This window comes from Vipera berus, assembly GCF_964194415.1.
Source record: "Vipera berus genome assembly, chromosome: Z".
NCBI lineage: Eukaryota > Metazoa > Chordata > Lepidosauria > Squamata > Viperidae > Vipera > Vipera berus.
Window position 1 is genome coordinate 50,757,539 of NC_138205.1, and position 15,423 is coordinate 50,772,961.

Here is a 15,423-nt window from a genome sequence, read left to right on the forward strand (position 1 = left end):
CGTACTGCAATCAGTAAGTAGGCTTTCAAAAAAGGCTTTAAAATAGCTTAAAAGAAATCAACAGCATCTTGATGATCCCAATTATAGTGTTCAGTTCTGGAGCAGCCGAGTGAAACTCTTCAGGTTCTGCCCCACAGCGTGGAGCCTATGCAGGTTTGGATAGGAAAGAGCCATCCCTGATGACTCCTGCCAGCACCAACTGAGGATATTCATTTTTGACCTTGGATAGGGCCACACTTTCCCACTTAAGGTTGGTTCACAATCCAGGCTTTTTCCTGGATTCATAGTTCCTGCTTAAAGAGTTGGTGTCATCTGTGACTAGGAAGGCTTTTGCACAACTCTAACTGGTAGGCCATCTCACCCTTTCCCAGATTAGGGACACTTCAGACATTTAAGTCTTGTGACTTGACTATTGCAAGGCTCTCTATATGATCCTATTCTTGAAAAACAATCAGAAACTTCAACTGGTTCAGAATTGTAATGATATGTAGCTGTTGCCTTGGGAGATGGGGGAAGAACCACAACAAGAGGTCTTGGAAGATTTTGTTAATATAATATTACAATAAACTTGAATTAGTTCATCTGGGTATACTTCTTGTCTGGACTATCTTTCAAGGTTGACATCAGCCTTCAAGCCCAAAAGTTAATTTTTCCCCCCTTATCACCTTTACAGCACAAGAAAGTAGACAGGGTCCTTCTGAGACATTTTTTGCGCCCACAATCATTTTGTGAGCTAGGCTGCCTCTTATCCAATTGTTCCCCTGGCTCCCCCCCGCCCCCCAATCTCCCTAGATCATTCCACATACCATTACAAGAATTCAGCAGTGCAAGCAGTTATGGGCATGCCTTAGTATGTCCATGTAACATCTCTGTTTTATGAGCCATATTGGTTGCCAGTATATTTCTGGTGCTACTTATTATCCATACGGCCCTACAAGGTATAGGGCCTGTTATGTCTCCCATAACATTTGTCCATACAGTTGAATCCTTTGGAATTGGAGTGCTCTGTGTACCTTTGATTACAACAAAACCAACTCTTAGAACCTTGGAAATGTGCCATTTTTATAGCACTCCTGCCCTCTGGAACAAGGTTCTCCACAGGATCTGAATAACCCTCATCTGTTGTTCAGAAGTGTAGCAAAAACCTGGCTCTCCACCTAAGACTTCAGTGTGAGTGAGTGAGACCTCTCATTTCATCACAATGGCCAAATTTTATCTTACCTTTTAAAGTTTTATCAATTTTATTGTTTGATTGTTATGTGTCACCCAGAGTTGTTGAGATTTTGGTGGCATACAAGTTTAATAAATTATTATTATTTGAGGCAATGGAGAAAAATGTAAAGAAAACCTTAGAAAAATAAAGGTAGGATCTCACAAGATGAAGGATGCAATGTTTAAAAATGAATTGGCAATCCACTAAATGAGCTAGCTCAGGTTCAAGGATTGTCTATAAGCATCAAAGAATCTTAAATTTTCCTTATTAAAATTAACTATTGGTGTTAAATAGGATACTGCAAAGGGTATCAAGAAAATCTTTAAGAGGAAATTCAAGAACAGTAAATAAATATTACCCATTCTGAGAAAGATTTCTGTGTTGGCCGTCTGGTGATGTCCATGTGTAGAGCCGTCGCTTGGGTTGTTGGAAAAGAGTGTTTGCTATGACCATCATATTGTCTTGACAAAATTCTATCAGCCTGTGCCCGGCTTCATTTTGTACTTCAAGGCCAAACTTGCCTGTTATTAGAGTTATCTTTTGGCTTCCTACTTTAGCATTCCAATCCCCCATGATGATAAGGACATCAGTTTTTGGTGTTAATTCTATAAGGTGCTGTAGGGCTTCATAGAACCAAATAATTTCATCCTCTTCAGCACCGGTGGTTGAGGCATAGACTTGGACTACTGTGATATTGAAAGGTTTGCCTTGAATTCAAACAGATCATTCTGTCATTTTGGGGATTGTATCCCAGTATTGCTTTTCCTACTCTTTTATTGACTATGAAGGCTACTCCATTTCTTCTGAGGGATTCTTGCCCATAGTAGTATACCTGATGGTCATCTGCATTAAATTCACCCATTCCTGTCCATTTTAGTTCGCTGATTTCTAAGATGTAAATGTTCAGTCTTGTCATCTCTTGTTTGACCATGTCCAGCTTGCCTTGATTCATGGATCTTACATTCCAGGTTCCTATGGAGAAAAAATCTTTACAGCATCGGACTTTCCTTTCAACACCAGATGCATCCACAGCTGTGCGTCCTTTTGGCTTTGGCCCAGTCGCTTCATTCTTTCTGGCGCTACTAGTACTAGCCCTCTGCTCTTCCCCAGTAGCATATTGGATGCCTTCCGACCTGAGTGGTCATCTTCCAGCGTCATATCTTTTTGCCTTTTGGTACTGTCCATGGGGTTTTCAGGGCAAAGATACTGGAGTGGGTTGCCATTTCCTTCTCCAGTGGATCACCTTTTGTCAGAACTCTCTGCTATGACCTGTCTGTCTTGGGTGGCCCTACAGGGCATAGCTCATAGCTTCATTGAGTTATGCAAGCCCCTTCACTGCAACAAGACAGTAATCCATAAAGGGGAATGTCATATATTCCTTTGTTATTGCGGTGATAATCAGGACCTTGGCTGGCTTATGGGGTTTATCACTACTTACAGAGGATGCTATGACCTTCATCCCCAAGAAGGTAGAAGTAACTGTTCTTTGGATAACAGGAATCAAAGATGGCAAAACCAAAAGACCTCTAAATGCTAACATAACTAGAAAAATTTCCCTTTGCCAATCACCAAAGATCTCTCAAAACCAGCTTGTGTCTATGGCAGCTGTCCAGGTTTCCAAAGAAACTGGGTGTATTTCCTCCACAGCAGCAGCATGTAAAAGGAAAGCCATACTCAACCCCCGTTGTTTTCACAAAACTTTCTTTTGTGGTGTTATTTTAACCAATTAATTTTCTTTATCTTTCTGTATGTGTGCTTCTTGCCTTGGGCTAATGGAGGCTCCTGCACATGCTTAGTATAGAGGGGCAAAACAGCATTATGTTATTCTAAATGGCCTTGATTTTTAATTATTTCTAATACAGCTTGCAGTCTAACAATTCTATTAAGCATATAAACAATAGTCCTATAACTTATACATTCCATCTTCTTGCCAAGTAGTAAGTACATCTGGGGCACTCCAGTTGAGGGTGGCACCTGTTAGATTGGTCCATAAGGTAGACAGTTGGGGAGTGTTTGCCAGAGGATTCTGGGGTTAGGCCAAATCAGTGGTAATCCATCAAAAGGATACCAAGGTGCTCACCTACAAGAGATGAAAAATCAGAAAAGGGAGTGACAACATTGAAAATGGAAAAGACCTTTTACATAAATCCAGAAGAAATTTGAGGAAAAGGAAAAAGAACAGATTGAATGGAAGATAAACCTATCAGGACAATTGTGGGAAATTGGAGTAATAGGGGAGGCAATCTAATGAATAAAAAGGTAAAGGTTCCCCCGCACATGCGTGCTAGTCGTTTCTGACTCTAGGGGCCAGTGCTTATCTCCGTTTCAAAGCTGAAGAGCCAGCGCTTGTCCAAGGACGTCTCCGTGTCATGTGGCCGGCATGACTAGATGCCAAAGGCACATGGAATGTTGTTACCTTCCCACTGTAGTGGTCCCTATTTTTCTACTTGCATTTTTACGTGCTTTTACGTACTGCTAGGTTGGCAGAAGCTGGGATGAGTAACAGGCGCTCACTCTGTTATGCGGCACTCAGGATTCGACCTGCCAAACTGCTGACCTTCTGATCAACAAGCTCAGCGTCCTAACCCACTGAGCCACCACGACTAATGAATACAAATGGGCTAGTTCTTCCAAAAAACTGTAACCAAATGGTCTTTCTTATTTCAAATAATATATATATATAATAGAGAGAGAACTGTTTGATGATTCAAAAGTAGTGACATGGAAAGTTAGTTGGCAAAGGAAGAAAGCCAGAGTAAGGCTGAAGGAAACTCGGGTTTTGATTTATTAGAGGGGATTTTATATTATTAATTAGAAGGTTGAATATGGTGGAAAATAGATAATTTTTAAAAAATAAAGTAACATTATAATTGAATAGGGAAGATGTGTAACAAGACTAATAGACTTTTGGTTTAATATGGTGGAAATAGATAATTTTTAGAAAACAGAGCAAGACTATATGCAAATAGATAAGATGTGTATTTAGAATATTAGATATTGTTAGGAAAAGGGAAAAAGGAAGAGGTTGATAAGGGAAACTTTGGTTACCTAAAGCTTGGGAATTATAAATACCAAATGTTAATTTGAATATTGATGGGAAATTAAAGCTTGGGGAAAAAGCAATAACAGGACATTGATTGTATATAGTGATTGAATGCAAACACAATTAAGATATGTATAAGCTAAAAATATTGATAAATGTAACAAGGATGGTTTTACTTAGTTGATAATAATTATATTAGCCTAATATGAGATAGTAGATATTAAGGGAAAAAGAGAGGAAATATCTGATGTTATAACTGGAGATTTGTACTAAATATTTATATATGTTATTGAATTATTGATTAACCCAGTCATCACATTGCTTTTTAAATACTTAATTGTAAAATTAGAAAACTAATAAAATATTATATAAAAAAGAGATATTCACACCTAGGTGTCCCGAAAGTTTTTACCAAAACCTTCTGTTTTCAAAACAGAGGTTCCCCACTTGTATGGAAGTAGTCAAAGTCCACATATTGGGTCTATTGGTGTCTTTTCAAGTGAGATTTTGACTAGTCAGGGCAGTAAAATTCATTTCACGTGCTTCCTAAGGCCAATTGTTCACCCATGCTAGTACCCCCACACATATAACAGTCACATTTAGTGATGAAGCAATTATTTTGGGCCAGATCAATAAGAAGATTCTTTGATACTGAGGGAATTTCAATTGTGGTTTCCAGTTCATCGTAAAAAGAATGAAAAACTTGAAAATGTTTCTATGACAGTGGTATAATAGTGTCAAGCTGAACTCATATTTGTATCCAGTTCAATTGATAGCTGGTCCAATTGATGCTGAGAAGTCTACTGGTTTGGTTATCTTGAAGCACACAGGGTTGCAGGAATCCGCGCTGCACGGGGAAGTGCTGACTCCTTTAATCATATTGAATATTCCTTCAATTGTGTCAGGTTGGGTAAGATGTATAAACGTATTTTGTATGAAATGAGTAGGCCTGTTTCCACCCCATCGCTCCACACTTAGTCCATTTAGCTTGATTATAGTCAATAGGTTTACATGCATCAAAAGAGACTCTGGCACTATCCATAAATCTCGTATTATTCTTCTCAAGAGGTATAGTCTGTGCGTCCTTCCATATGTCCAGGTCTGAAGTTGTTGGTAGGGCTTTACTGTATTGACAGAAACATAACAAATGACCCTATCCCCCACTTTGCAAGTGGAATATGTAGTCTTGCTATAATTAATTATTATAAATTATAATTATTATAATTAATATAATTATTAATTATATTAATTATTGGGCCCATGGTCTGAAGAAGGTGTGGGGAAAACAGCACAACAAAGTAAAAAATGTAGCAATACACAGTCTACATACTACAAACCCAAGTTCAAGAGTTTTTCTCCTAGTTAGATGAAAACAATTCAACAGGCGAGGCAGGTTGAAATTTCACTTTTAGGATGTCCAGCTGCAGAGCTTGTCACTGGAGAGGGGATGATGGGACTTTCCCTGGACTCACCCCTTGATTCCTTCACTCCTACTGCAGTTGAGGTCAGGAGGACTTGGCATGGTTGGGACCACTCAGCAATGGTACTTATAGGTGATTTATAGTTCTTTCATCTGAACCCACTCTCCAGGAACAATGGTCAGATACAGGAGGTATGGTAGCCGGGGCCTGTACTGGCATAGAAGATAAAACCTGTGCCAGATTACGCAAATACTGAGTAACTTTCTTTTCTTCTTCACTGATATTCTTGAACCTTCGTGCAACTCCCATCCATCATTTCAAACGGGACAAGGCAAATTTTCCAGAGTTGAGGCCTGTATTGAAATGGCCTCACTACTAGATATCATAGCCTGTCCAGCCACTGTGTACTTGTAGTGCCACCCCCGTAGGGACCACTTACGTCTGGGCCCTCCTGACCTCCCCTCCAAGTGGCCACCAGCCCAAAGTGGTCTCTCACATTGGAGCCTCTGCCTAACAGGGCACATACCGTAACACAGTGGTATTCAGTCACGATCTGCAGCCACGCACCTGGGGTGGTGATGGTCGCTCTCTCAACAGTGATTCACTTGGGATGATGGTGGTTGATCTCAGGCAATAAGAACTTACAGGGAAGATGGTAGTCAATCTCTAATGACAACAACTTGTCCAGAACAATGTTAATCAGCCTCTGGTGATGGAAACTTGCCTAGAACGATGGCGGTCAGTCTCTGGTGACAGCAACTTGCCTAAAGCAATGGTAGCCAGTCTCCCCGCCGGCTTGCCATCCGTCGTCCTCGCCGTCGTCCTTGCCGACTCTGCCTCCTCTGCCGACAACGGGGCCTGCCGGCCTTCCGGGGCTGCTGCAGGCTGCCGCCAAACAGCTGACGGGCGCCTCCATGGCTAACTGGTGGGGGCGGGGGGCGGGCGCCCTCCCGCCGGCTCACAGGCACGCCTGGCCAGGAAGGCCCTGCCGCCAAATAGCTGATAGGCGCGCCAGCAGCAAACTGGTGGGGGCGGGGCCGGGCACCCTCCATCCAGCTACCGGGCGCGCCTGCACAGGACAGGCCCGCTGCCAAACAGCTGACGGGCACGCCTGCAGCAAACTGGTGGGGGCAGGGCCAAGCACCCTCCAACCAGCTACCGGGCGCGCCTGCGCAGGACGGGCCCACCGCCGAACAGCTGACGGGCACGCCCGTGGCTAACCGGTGGGGGCGGGGCCGGGCGCCCTCCGGCCAGCTACCAAGCGCACCTGCACAGTACGGACCCCCAGCACCCAGGCAGCCGGCTCCGGGGCTGCGGGTTGCGCCTGCGTCTGGGCCCTGGACACAGCGCCATCCGGTGGCCACACGAACAGTGGAGCACCCCACAAGTGCTTCTATGCAGCCGGAGCCGGGGCAAGCAAAGAGCGAGAGAGAAGCAGCCGGAAGGACTAGCACAGACTGCATGGAGGCCATGCCTGCGATGCCTCTCTCGTTGGCCGGGCGTTCGGCTGGACCAGGGGTCGGCAACCTAAAAAAGAAAAAGAGCCACTGGGAACCGGTTCCATCACAAATTAAAAAAAGAGGGAGCCGCGTGCGTGTGTCCATGCACGCGCATGCGCAAAAAGGTTTTTTGCGCATGCGCGGACGCACGCGGCTGCCATTTTTTTAAAAATGAGATGGAACCGGTTCCCGGTTGCCCGATGGCGACGGCCCGTCTGCAAAGCTGCCGCTTTCGGCAGCTTTGCAGACGGGCCGTGGCAGCTTCCTCAAAGAGCGGCGCCCCTGCCCATTCCGAGAGGTGCGCGCGCACCTCTCCGAACGACCGGAGGTGCGCGCGTACCTCCGCGCGAATGGGCAGCGGTGCCGCTCTTTCAGGAAGCCCGCCGCGGCCCGTCTGTGAAGCTGCCGAAAGCGGCAGCTTAGCAGACGGGCCGCGGCAGCTTCCGCAAAGAGCGGCGCCCCTGCCCATTCCGAGAGGTGCGCGCGCACCTCTCCGAACGACCGGAGGTGCGCGCGCACCTCCCCAAACCTTTGGGGAGGTGCGTGCGTACCTCCGTGCGAAGGGGCAGCGGCGCCGCTCTTTCAGGAAGCTGCTGAAAGTGGCAGCTTCCTGAAAGAGTGGCACCGCTGCCCGTTCGCGCGGAGGTACGCGCGCACCTCCCCAAAGGTTTGGGGAGGTGCGCGCGCACCTCCGGTCGTTCGGAGAGGTGCGCGCGCACCTCTCGGAATGGGCAGGGGTGCCGCTCTTTGCGGAAGCTGCCGCGGCCCGTCTGCTAAGCTGCCGCTTTCGGCAGCTTCACAGACGGGCCGCGGCGGGCTTCCTGAAAGAGCGGCACCGCTGCCCATTCGCGCGGAGGTACGCGCGCACCTCCGGTCGTTCGGAGAGGTGCGCGCGCACCTCTCGGAATGGGCAGGGGCGCCGCTCTTTGCGGAAGCTGCCGCGGCCCGTCTGCTAAGCTGCTGCTTTCGGCAGCTTCACAGACGGGCCGCGGCGGGCTTCCTGAAAGAGCGGCACCGCTGCCCATTCGCGCGGAGGTACGCGCGCACCTCTCCAAAGGTTTGGGGAGGTGCGCGTGCACCTCTCCAAACGGGTGGTGCCACTCTCCATTTGGAGAGGTGCGCGCGCACCACTGCCCGTTGGAAGAGGTGCGCGCGCACCGGGCGGCTGGGAGCCGCAAGAGACGGCTCAAAGAGCCGCATGCGGCTCCGGAGCCGCAGGTTGCCGACCTGTGGGCTGGACCAAGGGAAGAAAGCACGGCCACAGGAACAGCAGAGCTAGGGGGACATGGAGAAGGGGAAGGATGGGACTTACCTGGAGGGCGGCCCGGCAGGACGTGGCAACACACGCAATGGGTGGTGGGTGTGCACGGTGATGGGTGGGGTCTTTATGGGGAAATGGGCAGATGCCGGTTTGCCCTGACAGGGTGGGGTTAGGGTGGTGCTGCACGATAAAAGAAGCGTTGAGGCAGAACTCCGTCAACGCTGACTTTTTTCCGTGGTTTGTTTTGTGAGTTGGAGAAATAAACCTTGTCACACGTACCTTCGTCATGTTCGTGTTTCATCCGCTGAGGACATCGTGACACATAGATGCAGACACCATTGCTGCTACTGTCACTACAGGTTTCTGTCTCCATTCCTCAAATATTTGTTGAAGTATCTCAAATATCATATTCCTTTCTGTCATTTTGTCTCAAATCTAATCAAAGACAAACAGCAAGACACTTTTTCTTGAAAACCTCCTCTCTCCATGTGCAATTTTTGAAATCACAAAACCTCAAATTTAATTTTAAATTAGATTAAACATTTAATTCTACAAAGATGCTCTTTATAATAATTATTTCCAAAAACATATAGCAAAAGTCCTAACATTTAAAATTCATTTGATCCGTAAAGTCATTTATAACCTTCTTTAAAGAATATTATAAAATTTAAATTTAAAGAATTAGGTAATTTAAAGAATATAGGTAATTTCTCTTTTCCTCATGGAAAAAAGAAAACTCACCATATGGCTTTACAGACTTGTTGTTTTGAAGATCTCTAATATCCTTAAGAAATAGGTAATTTCTGAAAATTAGAAATTGAGGTAGTGAACCTAGTGTTCTTTCAAAGACTCCATTGTGGGTGACTAAATGATGGCCTCCCTTCTCCTCAAATTTGCAAGAAGCTGCTAGTAGTGGTCTCCTTGTGAGGAGAAATTATCCTGAGGATAAACAAATGATCTCCTATCCTCTGCTTATCTAGAGAGGTTTCGTGGAACTGGTCTAGTTGCTGATGCTTTAGCCCTGGCCACATCATTTTCTCTGCTTGTTTGGTGACTTGCTAGCTCACCATTCCTTATCCAGAAGTCTTAAGACAGTGTTTCTTAACTTCAACAACTTTAATATATGTGGACTTGCTGTTTGGGAATTCCATTCATCTCAAAGTTGCTAAAGCTGAGAAACACTATCATTGCATCAATAAATGTATTGCAAAAAAAAGTAGCTGATGTATGTTCTGAGCCTGACAAAGCTGCAAGCAACTGCAACTTTTATCATTCTGAAAAATATAAGAGATACTTTAGAACAAACTTGGCAACTTTAAGATGTGTGAACTTTATGCTGGCTGGTAAATTGTGGATTTGGAGTTCACACATCTTAAAGTTAAAGTTGGGAAACATTGCTTTAAATTCTTCCTTGCCCAAAGATATTCTAGCATAGATTTATAGAAAGCAGCATTTATATATTGATGACATTCTAATAGTCAAAACCACGATGAAACAAAGTATTGCAGAAATTCCTAGAATTGTACATTTGCTAAAATATCAGCTTATGCATATTTAGACATTATATCATATTACAAGACATACAGCCAATCTTCTAAGAGCTACTGCAATCAAAAAGTTACCCAAGGCAATGGAAGTCTTACAATTGTGCAAATTTCTTAGCACTGTAATTAATCTGAGCCATCTGATTCTAATTTAATCGTTAAATGAGATATTTTTGTGCTGGAAGGTATCATCCAAACCTACTTTTAAGAAAGAAGATATAAATTTCATATTTCATATTAATCAACTAACATCATGTTGAACTGTTACATATTTCTTCCAATCCAAACAATTATATATTACAGAAATGCCAAAGAACAGAACTTCTTTATCTTAAGGACTTCCATATAATTAGGGAAAAATATATTAATGAGTAGGGGATGTGGTGGCTCAGTGGGTTAGGACGCTGAGCTTGTCGATCAGGTTGGCAGTTTGGCGGGTCAAATCCCGAGTGCTGCATAACAGAGTGAGCACCTGTTTCTCATCCCAGCTTCTGCTAACCTAGCAGTTCGAAAGCACGTAAAAATGCAAGTAAAAAAATAGGAACCACTGTGGTGGGAAGGTAACAGCATTCCGTGCGCCTTTGTCATCTAGTCATGCTGGCCACATGACCACGGAGACGTCCTCGGACAAGCACTGGCTCTTCGGCTTTCAAACGGAGATGAGCACTGGCCCCTAGAGTCGGAAACGACTAGCACGCATGTGCGGGGGAACCTTTACCTTTTACCTTTATATTAATGAGTAAAATTAGTCTTGGTAGATATGAAGTTAATTTGTCATTTCTTTGTAAACAGATTATAAATCTTCTGTCTTTCTAGGAGAGAAAATATTGTATGAACTTTCCCTTGGGGTCCAAATCAGTGGTGAAATTCAGCCTATTTGCACCACTTGGGCAGAACTGGTAGCTAATTTTTTGTTGCCCAGTAATGGACTTTGAGAAGCCGGCATTCACACAGAGAACCGGTTGTTCACATATTTGAATCACACCACTGGTCAAATATTTAATCATCAGCAGTTACATACAAGATAGTACATATTCTTGTGAAATTATGAACGAGAGCTCTTATTTTTCATGGGATATTCAGTATTCATATTACCAAAAAAATTTTCATTTCAAAATGGAATAGTAACTCCATCAAATGAAATTCCAACAAACCTGAGCTCATTGTCACTTGAATATTTGTCTATAAATGGTGATTAGGCCTGATCAATCCCAGTACAACTTTAAAAATTCAAATAATCCATGGCAGATGTTGGCAGACAAATGGTTTATTTCCCCAAAAAGACCTTATTTACTTTGCTATTATTATCTCTGATGCTTGGATATTGTGAAATTACACAACCCAGCTATAAATTAATGTACATATGTTCTCTCTATATACTTATATGTGGATATAATACTTGGGAAAATGTATTTGTTTAGTATACCCTTTGTTTTGAAAATAATTGGCCTCATCTTTTCTGGCTTAGCAATCAACTTACCATAGTGGCATATTTTCTCCCCACCATGGAATTATACCAGGATATGGGAAGCAGTAAAAATAAGAAGTCTCCTCCAATGACTGTACAGATTTCTCAGGGCAAGACAAAATTGCTTTTGCAGTAACACTTAACTGCTTCAAAACAGGAGTTCCTTATCTGCCAAAATATTTTAAGGCTGTAGCAAAAGACAGGAGAAATAGTCTTTGCTTAGTGACTATAATTAGAACCAGCAACTTCTTTGTTAAACCCATGATCATTAACTGGAAAATCATGTGACCATAATGAATTTATATTGGCTGTTCAGTCATTCAGTGAGATATTGTTTGACTGTGACTTGTGATTTTACTTCTGGATTTTCCATTAACTCTGCTTTTCAGAGGCTGGTTGTGAAGCACAAGAATGGTACTATCACATCCCATGGTACTAATATATATTTGCCATCTATCACATCAAAACCTTTTTTCTTTTTAACTGAGTCATTTTTGATTCCTGGTGACTGCCTGAACAAGTCCCTGTAGTTTTTCTTGGCAAGGTTTCTGGGAGTGGTTTGCCATTGCCTCCCTCCCAGAGAATGACTTAGGTTGGCCTAAGGTCAACCAGTTGGCTTTGTTTCTAAGGTGGAGGTACAACTCATGGTCTCCCAGTTTCTAACCAGATGCCTAACCCACTACACCAAACTGGTTCTCCACGACCTTCCACTATAAAATAAAATACAAAATTATAATAGCAAGTTAAATGTGTTACTGTACTTCAAAAAAGTCCTACTCAAGGGTCTTCAGGCATAGTATTGTAGACTATCCTCTCTTCCTTAGTCTTCTCTTTGTAAGCAAAACTTGCCTAACTCGTTTCAGCTTAGTAATCTAGGCTCCTTATGGTAACTTTGAAATTACTCCAGCTTCTCCATGTTATCTCATGTGATGCCAGAATTCCAAGTATAGTCTTGCATACCTCCATAACAATTGAGCTACATGTAGTGAGTTTAAGGCATTTTACTAATGTAATCCAAGTTATTGCAAACTGTTTTAGCTATTACATCATACATTTTTCTGATGTTCAACAGATGTTCTATTAGAAGTCCTAAATTTCCATCCAGTTCTATACCTATATGTTCCTTTTAGTCCAATATTCCAGCCTGTCAAGTAGTCCTTTTGAATCAAGACGTTGTCCTCTAAAAGTATATTATCACCTGCAAATTTAAAAGCATCCTTACAGCAGACATTTCAAAAGGGCAGCTGCTGTTGCAACACTTCATCAATGCCCTTTCTTCTTTTCTATGGGTGCTACTTCAAGAATACTTGGGTTCTTACAACACATTATTCAAAACCCAAAACAGCTAGTATGCCTTATTGTGCCACATGATGTAAATCCACCTGTGTAGTCTTCTTATGCTAAGCTAAGCAGTTGGTTCAAGGATATTTACTGTTATTCTCTGTTCTGCTCCAAATTAACAGCATAATTTAAACTATTTAAATTCCTGAATTGTTGTGACATTAAATTATCAACTACCGGTATTTCTTTTTCATTATCTGTCATAGCAGAAGAGCAGCATATTAGCATATTAATTAAACAATTAACCCAAATGGAGGGAAAATCAGTGTGGTTTCTGAAACTATGCTATAAATGAATACTGCTGAATAGTGTTGTTATCCCAAGACTACCGTAAAGTTGTGCTGGTAAATACATTTTAATGGAAATTTGCATTTTATGTAATTCACTTGCAGCATATCTGTTTTGAGGCAATTATTTTTGGAAAATAATTTGATAGCATTCTATCCAATTAATCACAGGGTCTACAAAGCTATGGAAAAAATTAACCTAAAAGCAATTTCAGATGATTCAAAACTGAGAATAAAAAACATGATGTATGATACATCATTCAGGTAGACTGTCTTGAGAACCTGCAATTATTAGATTGACCAAAGCCTGCAAAGACAGGTGAACTGAATTTGAGCTGAAGACGGTCCTGAAATTAAATCCTGTGGTTGCTGCTTCTGTAACTTCATTGTTTTGAGGAAAGAAAAGGAATGCAATGTCCCAGCTGGAGAGTATGTAAGATAAAATTAATCTTTAAATTTAAAGACGAAATACTTTAGAAGAGGTAGTTGCTAACAGTTAATTAACAATTCACCATCACATGGTGATGGTTTCATAACTGGCGAAGTGTCAAGGATATTAACTAGGATATCTTTTAACTGTTGAAATCTGAGGAAAAGTACTTGAATTATTGCCTGCTGGGTTCAGTTCAATGGTCCATTGATTTTCTCCAAGTCTATGATTCTTAAGGCATCAGATTGTAAACTAGGAGACTGTGAATTCTACTTCCACTTTGGACATGAAGCTGGGTGACTTTAGGCCTATCATTTTCTCTCAGTCCTAGGAAGAAGGCAATGGCAAATATCACTTACCTTTCCAAGAAAACTGCAGGGACTTGTCCAGGCAGTCTCTGATATGTCTGAACGGAAGAAAAAGGATGACAAATTTACAAAGTAACCAGGAAAATATTAGAGTGATGTATATTGTCACACTTATTATTTAGTAGGAAGTTATTTTTTAAAAAAATTCTAGGTGCCTAATTTTTTAATTAAATGGCCACAAAAAACATTAAGGAAACAAAAAAAATGTTGGCATTGGGAGGAGTTAACAGTGCTAGGTTTCTCGTTTAATTAACATAATTGAAATCGTAATCACAAATACATATGAGTCAAATATCAGAGAAATGAATGTTCAAATAAAATGTACAGATCATATTGCACTTGTCTGAATTATCATTTTGAATAACAATGAGTTCTGTCCTAACCCAGCTACTGCCCTTTCCCACTACAATCCCCAAATTACTTTGTGGTACATATGTTTATTTAAGAAAACAGACCTAGAATTGACCTTGTGTGTGTGTGTTTGTGTGTCTTCTAGTCCTGCCACCTGCTCAAGCAAGAGACCCTATACCATTTCAGACAAATAGCTGTCCAGGCTCTTCTTAAAATACTTCAGTGATGGAGTACCCACAACTTCTGAAGGCAAACTAATTCCACTGGTTAATTGTTCTGTCAGATTTTTTTCCCCACTTAGTTCTAGGTTGGTTTTCTTCTTGATTAGTTTCCATCCATTGCTTCTTGACCTGCCTTTTGGTGCTTTGAAAAATAGGTTGACCCCCCTCCTTCTTTGTGGCAGCACCTTAAATATTGGAACTCTATGGTATCACCCCTAATCGGTTTTTTCACTAGACCAGACATACCCAATTCCTGAAACCATTCTTCATGTTTTAGCCTCCAGCTCACTAATCATCTTTATTGCTCTTCTCTGCATTCTTTCCAGAGTTCCACTCTTCCCCTCCCCACAGGTTTCAAGGCCAGCTTTCTTTTTTGTTTTTCTAAACATTTAGAATATTTCTAAATCTTCTGTAAGCAGAAGATTATTTCTCTTCCAATTTTCCAGCTCATACCAATTTATTCTTATAAATTAATTTAAGCCAGATGTTTTCACTGTTTGGTACTATAGCTAGGAATTTCAGCTGCCTCTAGCTGAACAAATGCTAGGTCCTTGCAGTGAGACAAATTGAGCCAAATAAAACCATGGATATCACTTTCTGTTTTCCTTTCCTTAAGAACTCAGAAAAATATGTCTTTTGAAGATACTGTAAAAAAGAATTTATTTTTGGCAGTTTCTCATTGTACAAAATTGAAGTTAATAATAAAAGCTCTTCGTATAGAGTAGAAGCACACAAGTTGCTGACTTCAAACATATAAGGTTGTGCCTGATACTTTTGTGGTTTTACAACTGTGAAGATCAGAAACCACAACAGTAGAATTTCCTGGCATTTTTGGCCAGGAAGTGAAATAACCAGGAATACAAAATCTTCAATAAGCAAAATGCCCCTATAATTTTTTTTTAAAAAAAACAAAAGCAAAAAAAAACTGGACAGAGATCATTCAACTTCTCAATCCCAATGTGAAAAAAAATCCCTC